The 19,051-nt window shown below is 42.6% G+C and overlaps 1 protein-coding gene across 4 annotated transcripts in view; it reads left to right on the forward strand.

Annotated features, from left to right (window-relative positions):
- The first annotated feature begins 8,377 nt into the window (after window positions 1-8,377).
- si:dkey-91i10.2 (uncharacterized protein LOC555224 homolog) overlaps window positions 8,378-19,051 on the forward strand; it is a 33,647-nt gene continuing 22,973 nt past the window's right edge. For all 4 annotated transcript variants that reach the window (XM_057335517.1, XM_057335518.1, XM_057335519.1 and 1 more), the window contains exon 1: window positions 8,378-8,505. The gene's annotated coding sequence lies outside the window, so the exon portion shown is untranslated. The remainder of the gene's footprint in view (window positions 8,506-19,051) is intronic.

The raw sequence follows: 19,051 nt of genomic DNA on the forward strand, positions 1-19,051 counted from the left end.
TTGATGTTTGTTGAAAGGGGCTTGTTAAAAGCCCTTTTGTTGTGCAAATACTGATGCCAGTGAGCTCTTCCTCTTGTTTTCTGTAAGGTTGATTTTGAATATTAACGCCTGATTTACTCTTTGTTTTGCTGTCAGACATGACATTGATAAGGACCACTATGACCAAATATGACCACTTCCTGAAGATGGAGGAAACCATTTACATAGGGCAATTTTGAGTAGGATCATTTATTTTATACCGTTTCAGTTAAGAAGCTTGACTCTCACCTCAGGCTATGTGCCCTTCAAGGGCATCCTAGGTGTTGAAGAAATAGCCTTAATAAATATAACTGTTGATTTAGTTGCTATCAAAGGCTAAGAACTTTAAAATATGAAGGCCCGGTTTCACAGACACGTCTTAGCTTAAGCCAGGAATATGCCTTAGTTGAATTAAGATATAATAGAAGAATACATTACTGGTCTTGAGACAAAACAATGGAACTGATATTCAGTTAAGACAGGTCACAGATTTATTTTAGTCTGAATTTATTTTAGTCTTTACACTTCAGCCAAGAATTTCAAAAAATGTACCTCCATTCACTCCCATTCTACCGCTTGGAAGAAAAATGATACGTGGTGGTATTATAACTCCGACTGCATTATTCTTCAAGAAGAAAGTCATATTCAGTTAGGATGCCTTGAGGGTGAGTAAAACATGGGGAAATTTTGTTTCTTGGCTGAAGTATCCCTTTAAGCCTTGTCTGTGAAACCGGGCCTAAGAGTATAAATTCTTAGAGTATAAATATTAAAGTTGACACAAAAATGAAAATTCTGTCATCATTTACTCACCCTCTTGTCATTTCAAACCTTTATGACTTTCTTTCTTCCACAGAACACAAAGAAGATATTTTAAAGAAGGTTGGTAACCTAGGGCCATATGATTTCCGGGATGCGGAAAACGTGGACGGAATCACGGATTCCGGGCATTAAAATGGAATTTGATGTATACACGGAATGGCGCGCAATCTTGCAGATTTAGAACTTCTTAGACGGAAAATAGCACTGAACAACTAATAAAATTCAATTTGTGCTTTAAATAACATCAGTAGTGATTCAGATGCGGTTTAAATATGTAATCCGTCTGTTCTGCGTGACTCTGAATGAATTATTCGACCGGTTTCGTTCTGTACATCATCTCACTATAGGGATGCAAACACATCTACAGAGCTGCTCTGAGAGTTTATTTCATGAGCATTTCACTCCCAGAGCTGCTGTAAGAGTTTACTTCATGAGAATTTTACCGCTTCATTTTAGTAAAGCTACTGTCTGCACTGAAAAGGTCTTGGCGACAACCCATCAAACTAAAAGTCATGTTAACTTAAATTAACTATGACACACCCACATGAATAATTATATTCATCTTATTATTTACTTTGTTAAAGTAAATGTACTAATACAATAAAAAAAATCTTAAATCTAAGTAGGTGTAAAAAAACAAAAGATAAAAAACTGAAAATGCACTGCAGAGATGCTGGTTTATACTAAAACATATGGTGTAATGCAAACTATGTTATGGATTTTTTCCGTTAGTTTTAAAAACACTGTAGTATCTAGGTGTCTTACTAGAGTTAATGAGTAAATGCTATAGTATACTGAAGTATTTTTAATGTGGGCAAAAATATTACTATTCTATCTTAAAAAAAAACGGAAAACACAGAATCCAGAAAAATTAAAACGGAATTTGGGGAAAAAATAAAACAGATGAATGGAAGTCAGTTAACAACATTCTTTAAAATATCTTCTTTTGTGTTTTGCGAAAGAAAGTCATACAGGTTTTGAATGACAAAGGGGTGAGTAAATAATGACAGAATTTTTATTTTTGGGTAAACTATCACTTTAAAAGTATAAGAGTATAAATCCTGTAAATATTAAAGGTGCAACGTGAGCTTAAGAAGGATCTATTGACAGAAATGCAACATAATAATACATAACTAGCTTATGTGTTCAGAGGTGTATAAAGACCTTAGATAATGAAGCGTTATGTTTTTATTACCTTAGAATGAGCTATTTCTATCTACATACACCGCGGGTCCTCTTACATGGAATTCGCCATGTTGTTTCTACAGTAGCCCTAAACGGACATAATGCTCTACACAGAGCACGTTTCGTAAATATCTTATCTCCTTTGTCAAAGAAGCGAAAACGTGATGACATCTTTGATCTGCATCAGCCACCATAGTGCTTCGAAAGGGAGGTGTGAGCGGATCTTCCCGCGATCCGTTTCACCACGATACCACAGCGGAGAGGAAAAGAAAACGCTTGTTGTAGAGTTGTTTGTCCGTTTAGGGCTGCTGTGCAAAACATGGCGGCAAATTCAATGTATGTAGGGCCGCTCTGTATGTAGATATAAGCAGCTTATTCTAAGGTATTACAAACATAATGGTTCATTACGTAAGGTCTTTATACACCTCTGAAGAAATAGTTTTGTATATTATATTGTATTTCTGTCAATAGATCCTCTTAAAAATGCCGTATTGTTCTTTAAGAGAATAAATCCTTTAAAATGTATGAACACATACTGAAAGTTAATTTTAAAAACTCTTTCAAAAACACAAAATGTACTTATTAAGAAAACATTTTTAGTACATTTTTTTTCAACCTTTACTAGAAGATCTGTTAACCAACAAAAAGACCTATTCTAATATGAGTAAGTGAGAATGGGGTTTGGTTATGGTTATATAAACATTTATATGCCTTTAGACCAGCTGCTCAATCAAACTTTCCATGCAGACAATGTATTGGCTGGTTGGGTTCATTTGTAAATGAGATAGCAGCTTCATTTTAATAGAACATTTGAGTCAATATCAAGGGAGTGTAGATGGTCATGGTTCCATGCACCAATGACAATACAATCCAACTGTATATCATTTGCAGTCCTCACTCATCATGACTCGTCTGAGGTATGTGGGACAGTTCCCATGCTGTTTCCCAGGCTCAGAGCAACACAGGAAGTGATGCCAGAACCATCAATTACCTCAATACTAGGGGTGAAACGGTTCAAATTACTCACGGTTCGGTCTGTGTCACGGTTTTAGAGTCACGGTTTCGGTTCGGTTCGATTTGTGCTATGTTCAGGGAAAAGGGACTACAGACAAATAAAAATAAGAACAAATAATCAAGCTACAAGTAACAGCACCAATAAAACAACAGAGCAAAGCAGAAAATTAAATAAGATACTGTATATATACCTTTTAAGGTAGAAATGGATTAAAGTAATCAAATAAAACATAACATTGCATATGTACAAATTAAATAAAGACGAATCATAATTGAAGTTACAGAAGCTATTGAGTCACAAGCAGTGAGTGATTTCCTTGACTTTTAAAAGACAGCAGGAATATGCTGCTGTCGCTTTAAGAGGAATGAAACACATCCAGAACACTGATACTGTACACATGCATTGTTTTTCGTCTGTTCACTTAGGACATAACCTATTATGTTTGTTAAGATACTCGACAAGATAGGCATATTGAGCTACTTCGTGTGTGAATTTGTCCGTTTAAGCGCTTCAAAGACAACTCAATATTTGCGCCATGTCTGAGACTTTCCTTATGCGCGCTTCGGATCTTCTCACAGCGCGCAAGTGAGTTTTCTTCTGCATCATCTTGCACTTAAATGTTTAAATTGGCAAGGCTTGAATGAGTTTAGTTTAAACAGCAACACGTGCTGTTCAGGTCTCACCTGCACTCGCGCGCTCACAACACCGGTTGATGAAAGCATAAATGACTGGTCATATTACAGCATACGTCAATTGAAATTTGTCTACGTTATTTTATTTGTTTTAGGTATTAAATGTGTATCCATCGACAAACATACATTAGCTGAACTTTGTCAGTCTGTTTTATGCATTATCATTTTTAACGAACCACATTATAAATGCGTCGTCAGATTTAAGATGAACCGCGGTCCAAGCGCGTTGGACCGTGTGCTGAACCGTTGGTGGAGAACCGTGTGGTTCAATTATTTACCGAGAACCGTTACACTCCTACTCAATACCGCACTTTTAATACATGCATCTATACACTGCATACAGGAGCAGCTTAGCCTAGAGGTGACCCACATCTAATACATTATATATTCACATCCCGTACAAAACAGTGTCTTTGTTTAGCTGGTGGAGTTGTTCATGTGCTGAACTGGAATCCAGTATGTGTGTCGGACTGGGAGGGTCTCGCTTTCTGCGTTTGTGTCAGTGTGCTTTGTGAACATTGAGTTTATGGAACAATCAATTGTACCCATGATGTTACGTCATGGTGCCAAATTTAGGATGTGGAGCATTTTAACAATATCCTATAGGCCTCCACAAACAATGGGTTGTTTTTGAGGACCACCAGGGGCATAAATGTATGTTTTTGTTTAGTGGCCCATGCATTCTTAGTGAATTAATACATATTATTTATAAATCATCCGGAGTTTACATTGAACTCTTTTATCCTGCCATTTAGCTTCTGCTTGTGCTTCTGTCAATGACACATTAGTAGGATGTAACAGCCCTTTTCTTTTTTCAGCGATATTTGCTGATTCATATGAAGTCCTAAATTTAGTTCCTGTGCCAAAAAAGAATGTCACGATGGAGAGGCGAACCTTTCTGAAAGAGTATTATGCTCATTTATTAATTTTTGCGATGCTGTGAAAGGTAGGCCGTGCTTCAGTGATCACCGTGTGAGCTGTGCGTATGAATTATTGAGGCTGGTAGAGCCCTCATAAATTAGGAATGCCAGAGTCTTCGGGCAGGGTGATGGCCGCTGTTCTGTGGCCGCTCACTGTCTTGAGTATCATGGTCACCAGCTTGACATACACTTTAAGCCCTGAAGTCCATTAATCTTTGTAGTGTTTTCCCTTTCCCAGCTATTACCTTTTTTACAATATAACCTTGTGTGTAAAAATAAGGCAATTGATCCATTTATTTGTCAGTTACTGTAAATAGATGTTTGTAAGATTGTTATATATAAAGTTGCGAAGTCCTGTATAAAGTCATCTGATCCTTTAATCATATCTGGCATTTGAAAGCTAGTTCACTTATTGCTGTCACTTATTGTATTTTTTTTATGTGCACTGTGTAGCGCTTCTCATAGACTACTGTATAATAAATACAGCTCTCTGGAGAAGCATTCAAGCTAATGCATGAAGCATTTACTGGCCGTTGTGTATAGTGTATTAAACCGACCACAACTGAACCACAGGGACCTGGGGTTTTGATTCTTCTACAACTGGTGGTTTGCTTTTAAAGTGCCTATGCATGTACAAATCATGATTAATAAATTATAAAAAGTAAGTGTAAGGAGTCTCAGGCAAGTTGGCAGGGCTGTTGTCTGAATACTACAACAACCCTGTTGGACCAGCACCAGGGTTTCACTATATTTATGTTTCATCAAAGTAACATTTGGCTACTTAAGAAATAGTTGACCCATAAATCACAATTCTGTCATCATTTACTCACCCTCAAGTTGTTTCAAACCTGTATACATTTCTTTTTTATTCTGTGAACATAAAGGAAGATATTTGAAAGAATGTGGGAAACTACACAGTTCTGGCGCACCATAGGATATTGATTTTTCCCTACTATAGTTGTCAATATTGCCTCAGAACGGTTTTCATTAATCATTCCTCCAAATATCTTCTTTTGTGTTCAGCAATAAAATTCATACAGGTTTGAAACAACTTGAGGGTAACTTAATGATGACAGAATTTTTATTTTTGGGTGACCCTTTTCTTTATTATATTTGTGCCCTTTTGTCCAGGTAAAATCTAACCAAAGGGCGATTCAAAATCAGAGCCAGTAGGAAAAGTGCTTATTGTTGACCTTTGACATTTCTCAGGGCTTTTTCTGATGTAAACCTAGAGTCCATGAAACAAAAGCTTATAGTAAATTGAGTCCCTCCAGGGTGCTTGGTATCAGATGCTGATAATGCATCGGCCAATGACATCCTGCGTTTGATCCCAGTGGATCGCTGAGGTATGGCACAGGCAAAGAGGAAATCCCTCGATCTACGCCATACACAAGCCCAAAAGATACATTGACTGAGGTTACAGCAGACTGATAAGCTCTGACAGGATCAGCTGATGTCTGTTTAGCGCTTCTGATCGCTGAGCTGAGAAGCATGTGCGGTAACAAAGGATTAGCTTTCTCCATATGGCCCGTCCACAGCCTCCACACACATACTGTAATTACACCGCACAGCCAATATGCTCCCAAAGGGAATTCCAAAGAATGCAGAATTCCGCACTGCGTTCCGGTAGAGATAGTGGTTCATGTCCGATGTTAATAGGGACACTTCACCCAAAAATGAAAATTCTGTAATCATTTACTCACATTCGAGTTGTTCCAAATCTTTATAAATTTCTTTGTTCTGATGAACACAGAGAAATATATTTGGAAGAATGTTTATAACCAGACATATTTTGCCCCCATTGACTATCATAGAAGGATAAAATACAATGGTAGTTAAAAGTGCCCCAGAACTGTTTGCTGTCCTACATTCTTCAAAATGTCGTCTTTTGTATTCAACAAAAAAAAAAAGATAAAGTAATTGTTTATGGGAGTCAGTGGGGGGCAAGAACAGTTCTTCGATGACAGACTTTTCATCCCTTTAAAATTGGGATGACTTTTAGTTAAAGTTCCCATTAAATGTTTTTTTTACTTAACGTTTGAATATGTTAGCCTTCAGTAATGTACAGTATATCGTCGCTGTTGGGCGGAAACCTCCTGTCCAAATTTGGTCAATTTCATATTTTTTCACAAATCGATGCTATTGGTCAGTCCCCATGTGGGTCTGTTATTTTTACAAATTATTAACCAATCTAAAGTGTTGAAAATAGCTTGAGAGCAAATCTCTTAACTCCATTGGACACTTCAACTGTCTGAGAAGTCTCGTAACTCCACCTCTTCTTCACTCCACGGGAGCTTCTCGGCATTATGTCTCCTGATTGAAAGTTTTTTAGACAATAACAAGTGAAAATAGTTAGGTTAGATACATTTGAGTAGGTCTGTTTTGTTAAAAATCGATAGCTGTAATGCTTCGGTGCAGATGGAAGCCTGTGAGCCACGAAGGTAAATTTGCGAGCAGATTCCGCCTATTAGACAGCCTAGTCAGCTCATCGTTTTTTGTATTACATCACTTATAGTTCTTAATCCTTTAAAATAGAGTTAGGAAGATGTATGTAACCACAGTCGTTAGCTTTGGTTAACTATTGAAGCCTTTTCTCTTTTCAAGAGGCTCAACGCGACCGCCGACTTCATTTGCGTGCAGATTAATTTCCGCCTATATTAGACAGCCTGTTTAATGTTTTATTTTGGTATTGCATCACTCATAGCTCTAACGTTTAAAATAGAGTTTAGGAAGATGTATGTAACCACAATCATTAGCTTTCATTAGCTCTTAAAGCCTCGTCTCTTGTCAAAAGGCTCAACGCGACCGCAGACTTTGATGAACACTGCTGGCAGCAGCGACGTCTGTGTCCGTACCATTCTTATCAATGACAGCGTAATCTCGTATCTCCCTGCTCCCAAGTCATAAACCTTGTATCTCCGATTAAACATGGTTTTGGGGAAATGTTGTGTTAATGTTGGTACACAACAGTATATGATAGCAATATAAGGTATAATACCAACTTTAACGATACGATGTTTAATAACTCAAAAAAATATGCAGTTTTTTTAATTTCCTGAAAAATAATGGTTTTGGAGATGCGAGGATTCCGCCCGACAGATATAAACTATACTGATATAAACGATATAAACTACTGTGGTCAAAAACATTGAGAAAATTATATTTAGAATATTTAAGTATTCAACAACATGGATTCCGCCAATATGGATCAATGATTTTTATGACAACATTTTGCACTTCAGCTTCTCATGAAATCCTAATCCTAAAACCACTAGGGTTTAGTGTTGACGGATGTCCCACCCTAACTTCCTGTTTCAGTAAAATTAACGTCAACGCATTAAACAAAACTTAACTATTTTCTTAACTAAAACATTACATTTTAATAGTGTAACTCGTATTTATCACTTCCTTTAAACAGAACAGCTTTACAATTCATTCCTGGACAATGTGACAAGGATGTTACAGCGCCCCCGGATTTCCATTCCAGATCAGGTAAACTTCACGAGTGAATGTTGTGCTCCAGGTGATTGTCATCTGTGTAGGTTTGCTTTGGTTCACAGCTTTACAGACACAAAAACAAGGAAAACCCCCTCGAGAGGACAGGTGGGGGAATGAGAGCGCATATCTGGGAGGTCCTTTCTAGTGAACTGTGTGCTTGAGTGGTTCCCATGCCAACGGTGAGTGGAGCGGTGCTTGGAGCATGCTCAGTGAGGAGCTGGCGGCTGTAACAATAGCTGAGAGAGCTAAAGGAGCTCACACGCTGCTATCACATCAGAGCGGAATAGACCTCTGCGTGCACACTGCTGACATGGTTCTTCCTCTTGCCTATTACCTGTCTTTACTGCACCAGAAAGAGGTATGAGAACTTTAGATGGAAATGATGAATTATGGCTTGGAAAAATATTTGGACTTGTGTATATATAGAATAATAATTTTACCATTGTTTGTGCTTTTGAAAATGATTTTATTTTGTTCTTGTTGACTCTGATGATTTGTGTAGGAATGCATTTTTATGCCAGCTGTCATCCTCTGTATATCCATTTGGCTGAATTGTATATTTTATTTTAATTTTGAATAATGTTCTAAGTGTGTGGTTTACCTCTTCTGTGCTTTTTCATGATTTTTGAGTATAATGCCACTTAAACTCAAAGGGACATTTTTAAGTTTAAACAGTAATTTGCTCAATAGACTTGCTGAACTGAACAGCGTGAATGTAATTTGCATACTTCTCATGACACCGGACGGTAGATAGATCATGTGCTCTATAAGGAGAGAGAGAGTAAGATAGAGCGAGCTGAATTTATCTGTACTTGCCGTACCGTCACACGATCTTTCTGTTGTTGTAAGGAGTTGCCATGCCCCACTGACCCCCCCGACGTGTCGTCGTGACAATGGGAGGTAATGGGTCAGCCTGTTTTGTTGTGACAACACCGGCATTCTAGTTTTTTGCCTCTCCCGGTTCACCACCTTGCGCCCCAACAATACACATGGCACTGGCTCGCTTGAGATGCAGCCGCCTGCTCTAATGAAATGCTCTATTGATTTATTGTACGTTTGGGTGGGCACATGCTTGTCTTAGATGAAGCCAAGCTGGGTTGCTGAATACCGTTGCGTGTCTGTCGCACATGGTACGAACATGAGCCACTTTCCCCTTCAGCAGAAAGATCTCAATATTTCATCCAGTCAGATAGCAGAGGAAAAGAATAGATGGAGAGAGAGTATCTCAGCATACAGGAAATTGGAAAATCAATTGAAGTGATGCTTTGCAAAGCCTCATCACACCGCTTTCCAAGGGACTGGATAGAGCTGAAATGTCAGGTGGGCATCTGTTGATCTCAAAGATTACGCTTTTAAAAAAGTAAGTACGTATGATTTGAACATTAATCCCTGTAGGTCATTTGTCTGGTCCTGTTAGATGAATTTTCCATTTATTACCTGACTGATAATGATTTGTGGCTATACAGTATGTATATCTTAGAATTGCAGACATTTGTAAAATCATGCATTGTTTCTTAGAAACGTTGAGGCAAGTGTCACATTTGCTATACAGTAGTTCAGCTCAGAATTCCAATCGCAAAATGAGTCTGGTTTGCAGACCGCCAGAGTTTGGTTTTGTTATCGGTTGGAGACATGTGGGGTATGTGAAGTTGTGAAGTATGTGGAGCATTGGCATTGAGCTGCCTTTGTTCATGCATGATGAATGTTTGGAATAGTTGCATGGATAGCAAAAACCCACATCTCCTGTTGAGATGAATCAAAACACATAAGGTGTGACATAAGGTTACACAATTTAGCTTTTCAAAGCTTTTTTTATTTACGTATGTATTTTTTATTCATCTTTCAATAACAGAAACCTCTTTCCTTACAACATGATTTTATCCTGTTTGAGTTTTCTGGATGAAAGCTTTTGTAATCTCTGTGTTTTAGTGCATCCTGTTGCCGCATTTGTAGTATTGCAGTATTGAAACAGATCCACTTTGAAATGGAGATGATTATGTCCAGCGTTCATTTTACCCAGTTGAGTCACTTTTACGTTTTCCGGTGAAAGGTACACCATACAGTAAGCAGAGAAGACAGCTGATCAACTGCTGTCCCCCTGCACTTCTTATTCATAATCCCCCTTTCTCCCCCTGTTTGTCCTTCTCCGCTCTCACCTCATCACCCCCCGTTGAAAGCCCATTACTAGCCAACCGTTTCTGACGGAGATCTGGGCACCTTCACGAAGAGATCCGCTGCGTTGATCCCTTCTTCATTCATGAAGGGCAACAAAGGAGATGATGTGTGTGTGGGAGTGCCCCTTAGGATAGGGCTGTGTGGCTCTTATGATGTTGTCCCAATGGATAGTTATTAGGGCTCACATGGAGCTGTTGAAATGTGACTGCTGCAGGCAGCTCCTCAGGTCATCGGAAAGCACCAGTCTGCTGAGAGTAAATGCACGATGCTGTTTATTATCTATGTAATGCCATATTCCATGTGCATGTGTTTGGCAGATGCTGTTATTCAAAGCAATTTATTCAAGCTATGCACTTTTTAAAGGGATGGTTGTCATGCAATAGAAGGACTCAAATGCCGGGGTACTCCTCAAACAATATTTATTAACAAAAGTCAACACAAGCAAAGACCCAAAGGGCAAACAGCAAGAGCTGAGTAAAACTCCGAACCAAGAAGGAACATGCGCCACCGCACCGACCTCCGCTGTATGTAAACTGGTTTGAGGAGTTGAGCGGGGTATGGTTCTCTCCTACGAACCGCGCTGTCAAGAAGCCGAGCGGGTTAGATTCTTGCAGGTGACTCCTGGACAGAATATCAAAGGTTATCCACAAACAGTATCTAAACATCACATAAAACGAACTCACACTGAATGAAGGCAGAAGACAGGATTAAATAGGAGGGAGAAAATGAGTTGCAGGTGTGGGTAGATGAGACACGTAGAGTCGTGAGTGAGGCTGATTGCGGAGAGCGGCCGGAGGGTTTAACGGCCAAAACAATAAGTGCAAAAAGTGACAGAATGTGACAGAATCCCCCCCTTCAAGGATGCCTCTTGGCATCACCGAGGGGATCCCCACGGGCCTTGTGTAAAGTGTCTATGAGAGCGCGGTCCAGTATGTCACGAGCCGGAACCCAGCATCTCTCCTCCGGACCGTAGCCCTTCCAGTCAACTAAATACTGATGGCCTCTACCCCGACGCCTAACATCGAGGAGTCGGCGAACAATGTAAGCGGGCGACCCCTCAAAGAGACGGGGGGGCGGAGGGGCAGAGGTCTGGGGTTGGAGAGGGGAGCGGACAACAGGTTTGATCTTGGAAACATGAAAGACCGGGTGGATGCGCTTGAGCATGGGGGGCAGTTTGAGGCGGATCGTTACGGAGTTAAGCACCTTGGCGATAGTATACAGACCGATGAATCTGGGCCCCAGTTTACGTGCGGGTAATCTAAGGGGTAGATCTGAAGTGGACAACCAGACCTTCTGACCACAGGAGTAGCGAGGGGGCTTGGAGCGGCGATGATCCGCTGACGCCTTGTTGCGTTTACCGGTGTGAATGAGGGCCCGCCTGGCAATCCTCCAAGTACGGAGACACCTACGCACAAACGCATGTGCGGACGGAACCGCGGCGTCCGCTTCTTGCGAGGGGAATAGAGGGGGCTGGTACCCTAGGCAGCACTGGAAGGGCGATAACCCCGTAGACGAGACCGGGAGGGAGTTGTGTGAGTACTCGACCATGGTCAATCTGTCACTCCAAGACAACGGCTCTGCCGATGTTACGCAGCGCAGTACTCTCTCTAAGTCTTGGTTGGCTCGTTTGGACTGCCCATTGGTCTGCGGGTGGTAAACGGAGGATAGGCTGATAGTCGCCCCTAATAGTCGACAGAATTCAGACCAAAATTTTGAAACAAATTGGGGACCCCTGTCTGAAACCACGTCCACCGGGAGGCCGTGAATCCGGAAGACATGGTCCAAGACAATGGCCGCTGTTTCCCTCGCTGAAGGTAATTTGGGGAGGGGAATAAAATGCACCGCCTTCGAGAATCGGTCTACCACAGTAAGGACCACGGTATTGCCACGGGACGATGGTAGCCCCATGACGAAGTCCATGGCGATGTGGGACCAGGGTCTCGAAGGGGTGTGCAACGTCCGGAGAAGCCCTGCCGGAGGACGGTTAGAGCCCTTACTCGAAGCGCAGACCGGGCAGGCCGAGACGAACTCGTGAGTGTCCCGCGACATGGACGGCCACCAGAACCGCTGTCTGATTAGCGAAAGGGTGCGAGCCGCCCCTGGTTGGCAGGCCAGCACGGAGGAGTGTCCCCACTGGAGAACACTGGTTCGGACGGACTCGTGAACGAATACTAAGCCCGCTGGGCACTTCGCCGGAACGGTAACGCCATCAAGCGCCTCGCGGACCCTGGAGTCCACCTTCCAGGTAACCGCCGCAATCACCCGACCGGGAGATATGATGGGCACCGGGGAGGGGGAGGCGGTAGGGGTCTCGAACATCCGCGAGAGCGCGTCGGGTTTACCGTTCTTACTACCCGGACGGTAGGAGATGGTAAAATTGAAACGGCCGAAAAAGAGTGCCCAGCGGGCTTGACGAGAATTTAGCCTCTTAACCGAGCAGATGTACTCTAAATTCCTATGGTCCGTCCAAACCAGAAAGGGAACCCTAGCACCCTCTAACCAGTGGCGCCACTCCTCTAGCGCTAGCTTGACAGCCAGCAACTCCTTATTCCCGATGTCGTAATTCCGTTCCGCGGGTGTAAGCCGACGGGAAAAGAAGGCACAGGGGTGTACCCTGTCGTCAGAGGGAGATCGTTAGGACAAAATAGCCCCCACTCCCGACTCTGAAGCGTCCACCTCCACTATGAACTGGCGGGTGGGATCGGGATGGCAGAGAATAGGGGCAGAGACAAAAAGGCTCTTTAATGCATCAAAGGCTGACTGAGCCTGTCTAGACCAGCAGAAGTGTCTGAGAGTGGAGGTGAGACTCGTCAGAGGCAGGGCGATCTGGCTAAACCCCTGAATGAACCGCCTATAGAAATTGGTGAACCCCAGAAACTGCTGGACCGACCTGCGATTCTCCGGGGTGGGCCAATTCGCAACCGCTTCCACCTTGGCCAGGTCCATTCGAATGCCCTCTGGCGACAAGATAGACCCCAGGAACGGAACTGACCGTGCGTGGAACTCGCATTTCTCAACCTTAGCGAACAAGCGATTCTCCAGTAACCGGCGTAACACCCGTCTGACGTGCTGGACATGCTCGATCTCATTACGAGAGAAAACCAGGATATCGTCCAAGTAGACGAACACGAAACGATCGACCATGTCCCTGAGCACGTCGTTGACGAGAGTTTGGAAGACCGCCAGCGAGTTCGAGAGACCAAACGGCATAACGAGATACTCGAAGTGGCCTGTCGGAGTGTTAAAGGCAGTCTTCCATTCGTCCCCCTCTCTAATCCTAACCAGGTGATAAGCATTGCGTAGGTCTAGTTTTGTAAAGATGGTCGCCCCCTGCAAGAGTTCGAAGGCTGAAGACATCAATGGTAACGGGTGGCAATTCTTCACCGTGATGTCATTCAACCCCCGATAATCTATACAGGGACGAAGCGAACCATCCTTCTTCCCCACAAAGAAAAAACCCGCCCCAGCCGGAGATGAAGAGGGGCGAATGATACCGGTCAACAGAGAATCGCTTATGTACATCTCCATAGCCTACCTCTCGGGACGGGAGAGTGAGTAAAGGCGACCTTTAGGTGGGGAAGTACCTGGTAGTAGTTCGATCGCACAGTCATATGGACGGTGTGGAGGGAGAGACGCGGCTCGGGACTTACTGAACACCGCTCTTAAGTCGTGATAGGCTGACGGAACCCCTGCCAGGTTAATAGGCTCCTCCTGCAATAAGGGAGAAGACATTACTGGTGATAAGGCAGAAGACAAACACAAAGACGAACAAAAAGGGCTCCACTGGACCACCACATGGTGGACCCAGTCGATGAGGGGGTTATGTTTGGTAAGCCAGGTGTGCCCCAACACTACAGGAGCGGAGGGAGAGCGAACGAGGAGGAAGCGGATCTCCTCTGTGTGATTCCCAGAGGTGGTTAGCCGTACGAGTCCAGTCGCGGTGGTGATGTTAGTGAGAGGGGTGCCACACAGGGTTCTGGCAGAGATCGTCCTTCTCAAAGGTACAAAGGGAATGTTCCACTCTCTAGCCAATTCCACGTCCAGAAAGTCCCCCTCCGCCCCAGAGTCGATGAGAGCGGTCACCAGGTCGCTCTGACCTCCCGACTGAAGGACGGCCGGGAGTGTAGTACGATCAGTAGACGGGGGGAGGGCGGTGACCGCACTTACCGTGCGTGACGCTGCTCCAGAAGAATGTGGCTTCTTGTGTGGGCAGGTGGTAACAACATGACCGGCATCCCCACAGTACAGGCACAGGCCGTTGGCGATGCGGTGGCGTCGTTCCCGAGCAGAGAGATGAGCGCGGCCAATCTGCATCGGCTCCTCCTCCGGCGGAACAGGGCGAGGCGGCAGCGCCGATCTAGCAGGTATGGATGACCAGAAGCTAGCAGCCGCTGTCTCCGCTTGGCGACGGTGTGACCGGAGAGTAAGACGGAAATCGACTCGTGTGGCCAGCTCAATCAGACCATCGAGTGTCGGGGGAAGCTCCAGTGAGTAAATCTCGTCCTGGATGCGCTCGGCCAGCCCGTGGAGGAAGTGGTCCCACATTCCAGCCGCTGGACGAGGAGAGTGTGCAGAATTCTGACACCGACCGGGAACCCTGGTGAAGTAGTGATAGAGCCCGCGCCGCCTCGTTACCCAGCGCTGACTGGTCGAAAACCTTCCGTAACTCCTGTGAGAAGCTGCTGAAGGAGTTACAGCACTCACTCCCGTTGTCCCACACCGCCGTCCCCCACTCTCTGGCTACTCCCGCCAGGTGCATTATGATGAATGCGACTCGGGACCGCTCGGTAGAGAAGCAAGAAGGTTGTAATGAGAAGCTGAGGGAACATTGGGACAAAAAGGAGCGACATGAGGTGGGCTCACCCGAGTAGGGAGTAGGTGGGTTGAGACGAGGTTCGGTTCGGCGTGCAACAAAACCCGCCTCGGAGGCTGGGACCTCAGCTGTAGTAATGACCAGTGGGGTAGCCTGGAGCTGGTCGAGACATTGGGCGACAGTGGAGAGCTGTTTGGAGAATTCAGTCTGCCTGGCGGGGCGAGTCGTCGCCATCTCCTCCTGCTGACGTCCCAGGAGGGCGCCCTGTTGAGCAATGGCTCGGCGGATCTCTAAATCCCCTGCTGAGTCCATGTTTGGTGAGTTCGTTCTGTCATGCAATAGAAGGACTCAAATGCCGGGGTACTCCTCAAACAATATTTATTAACAAAAGTCAACACAAGCAAAGACCCAAAGGGCAAACAGCAAGAGCTGAGTAAAACTCCGAACCAAGAAGGAACATGCGCCACCGCACCGACCTCCGCTGTATGTAAACTGGTTTGAGGAGTTGAGCGGGGTATGGTTCTCTCCTACGAACCGCGCTGTCAAGAAGCCGAGCGGGTTAGATTCTTGCAGGTGACTCCTGGACAGAATATCAAAGGTTATCCACAAACAGTATCTAAACATCACATAAAACGAACTCACACTGAACGAAGGCAGAAGACAGGATTAAATAGGAGGGAGAAAATGAGTTGCAGGTGTGGGTAGATGAGACACGTAGAGTCGTGAGTGAGGCTGATTGCGGAGAGCGGCCGGAGGGTTTAACGGCCAAAACAATAAGTGCAAAAAGTGACAGAATGTGACAATGGTAAAAAAATCTTTCATCATTTACTCACTCTCATGTCATTTCAAACCTGCATGACTTTATTTATGCTGCAGAACACAAAACAAGATATTTTGAAGAATGTTGGTAACCGAACAACAATGGCCCCCACTGACTTCCATTGTATGGACACAAAGACATTTTTCAAAATATCTTCTTTTGTGTTCCACAGACATAAGAGTCATATACAGGGTTTGAACGAAATGAATTATTGATAACAGAATTTGTATTTTTGGTTGAACTATCCTTTTAATGCACATGCATTCCTTGTGGATTAAACCGCCGACCTTGACGTTGCTAGTGGAATACTCTACCAGTTACAGAGCTACAGGAAAGATACACAAACATTATTATGTTTTACAGAATGTATTGTATTGGCATTGTGTAATGTGTACCGGTTTTATGGTTGATGTGTTTTCTTTTGCTTTATTAGATTTAGGAATTGTTTACCCTACAGTTGAGTTAAATTAGCCCAGAAAATTGTTATATTTGACCTAAGAATGGGATAAAACAGCCCAGAATTTTGGATTGATACAACTCAGCATAGGTTAAAGTCCCAGTGAAATTAAAAATTACAATGCCTTTTTTTCATGAAATATTGCAGCGTTTATTGTAAATAGATTATTCTATTCTCTTTTCAAAAATTGTGTGCCCTCATAATCTTTAGTTAAAATCTGAAAATGCACTTAATTCCTGTAACGACTTACATTAATTCCATTTTAGATGACATATGTTAGACGGCTTGGGCGGAGCATCCGTTAACTCCTCCCCTTCAACTGTCAGTCTTCTGCCAGTTCCATTTCAAAATGCAACGGCTGTTTTTATACATCCAATCAAATCGCAGAGACAGACGAAAGCCACGGCCACAATTTTTCTCATTCAAAATTCCATTTCATTCGGAAATGCGTCAAAATACAGAAGTAAAAACGATCGCAACCTCCGGTTCACAGGGTTTTTAATTTACAACGCAACAGTTGGGTTTGTCCGTTTTGACCCACCCCTTGGTTGAAAATAACCCAGCATTTTTACAGTGTTTCTGTAAAAATCTTGTGTTGATCTCAAAATATCAAACTATAAAATCTGTTTTGTCTTCCACAGAATAAAATGATACTGGTTTAGAAGTGGTAATATTTGGGCGATTTCATCAAGCACATAAACCATTGCCTCAAGGTGTGGTTTCATCACCAGACACCAGGACATTTCTCATAAGACTCCCTCTCTCTCTATGAATCACAGGTTCATCTGCTTCTTACTGCAATCCTACCACATTACAAGAACTGTTGTTTATCACTAGAGCTCTTGGGATTGTCTCTTCTCCTCTGTCTGTTTTCCCACTCATCCTCTCATGTTGTCTCTCCTGGCTCTACCTCTCATCGCACTAGCCTCTATATCAGGCTTTCTGCTCTCACCGATCAATCACTCTCTCCTGTCATATCACATCCCTTACCGTCCTTGGTACAGTTTTCTCTGTTATCCTCGCTTTATTTCACACCATTTTATTTCTCTCTCTGGAGACTGATAAGTGTGAAGTGACTGTAATCCAGCACAGGTCTGCAGGTTGTTATTGTTATTGTTAGAGTTGCCAGAGCTGTTGGTGTCATTATCCAGCCAATGAAAGCACAAACAGACACAGTGAGGAGTCATCAGGAGAAATGCCCACGGATGACTTACTGTAGAGAACCACTGCTGTGATTCAACCTGCTAAATACGATAAAATGAAAAAAAAGATTTTAATAGAAGTTTAATGAGTTTAACATCTTTTATGTTTGGACTATTGTAAATAATACTAGAGAGAAAGTTATTTTATAAATATCGCACAACTTTTATTATGAAATAATATAAAAATGTATTGGTAATGGAAATGGAAATGTTAGAAATGGAAATGCTGATAGATGCTTCCTTTTGTCTTTTTTGTCTTTAGTTAAACTCATGGTACCATGGTATTTATATCAATTTAAAAAATAAATGAAGACAATTAATATTCTGATCTGGGAGAAGTCTATTTAATAAATGCATTTACATCCGCAAGACTATTTTTTGCTCATCTGCAGTACTTCTCTGAGATGTCTCCTGTCAGATGTCATATAGACATCTAGAGGATGTCTGTATAAGATGTTTATGATTTAGAATGTATGTAAAACTGCCTTTTCTAAGACGTTTATCAGATGTTTTTACACAGCAGATGTTTTTATCCAGATCTCTAGCATATGCCTTAGACGTGCTATTTGTGTACAAATAAAAAATACACTGTCCAAAAACAAAGGCACTTGTACAGAATGCATAAGATAATGCATGACAGGTTTCTTTGTCCTTTTTAGATATAATGTCAGTCACTCTTATGTAGACTAAATTTATTTTTCATACTATTTCACACATTTGGATGATTTTTGCAATAGTAGATGATTTTTCCTGTATGTCTATGTCCCTGACACATTCAGTGTACTTTGTGGCAGTGCTGTCTACAGCTGACTGTTTGCATGGAACTTGCTCTTTGAGTGGCTTGTCTTTCAGTGGTATCATGTTCATGTGACTTATCTAACCCAGTGAGAGAGGAAAAAAGGCTTCTGGTGAGATGTTGTGCATTGATTCATCAGTCTGCAGAGTCATTATCATCTTGCTTCATTTCCCCTTGCTTCTCATAGCACAAATCAGCTAATGACCAGGTTACATCACACCAGGCTTCATTCATTTCATTGAAAAGATTACAATCTTGCTATTCATTATGTAAGCAGTTACCTACGGTGTTAAAATAAAGATATTTGTCTGAACGACACATATTATTCAGCATAATGGTCAGCATTTGAGTCTGGCTTTATAGTTTCTCGGGTCAATAGCTTAATCGATTATGAGGTATTATAGCAAATATACTAATAAACGGGGTTGCAATGGTCATGAAATTAAATGTTATTTATATCATATTTCAATTTTCTGGGTGAAGTCTCGCACTAATGATATTGCGTGTGGCAGCTCGGGCATTAATTAAACACATCCACCAACAAGAGGACCGGCGGCCATTGATTCATTTCCATATTGACGTGTGTCTCTTGGAAATGCAAGCTCTGTAAATTGCCTATGTGCGATCTATTGTTGCTGGCT

Source organism: Triplophysa rosa, linkage group LG6, assembly GCF_024868665.1.
Source record: "Triplophysa rosa linkage group LG6, Trosa_1v2, whole genome shotgun sequence".
Classification (NCBI taxonomy): Eukaryota; Metazoa; Chordata; class Actinopteri; order Cypriniformes; family Nemacheilidae; genus Triplophysa; species Triplophysa rosa.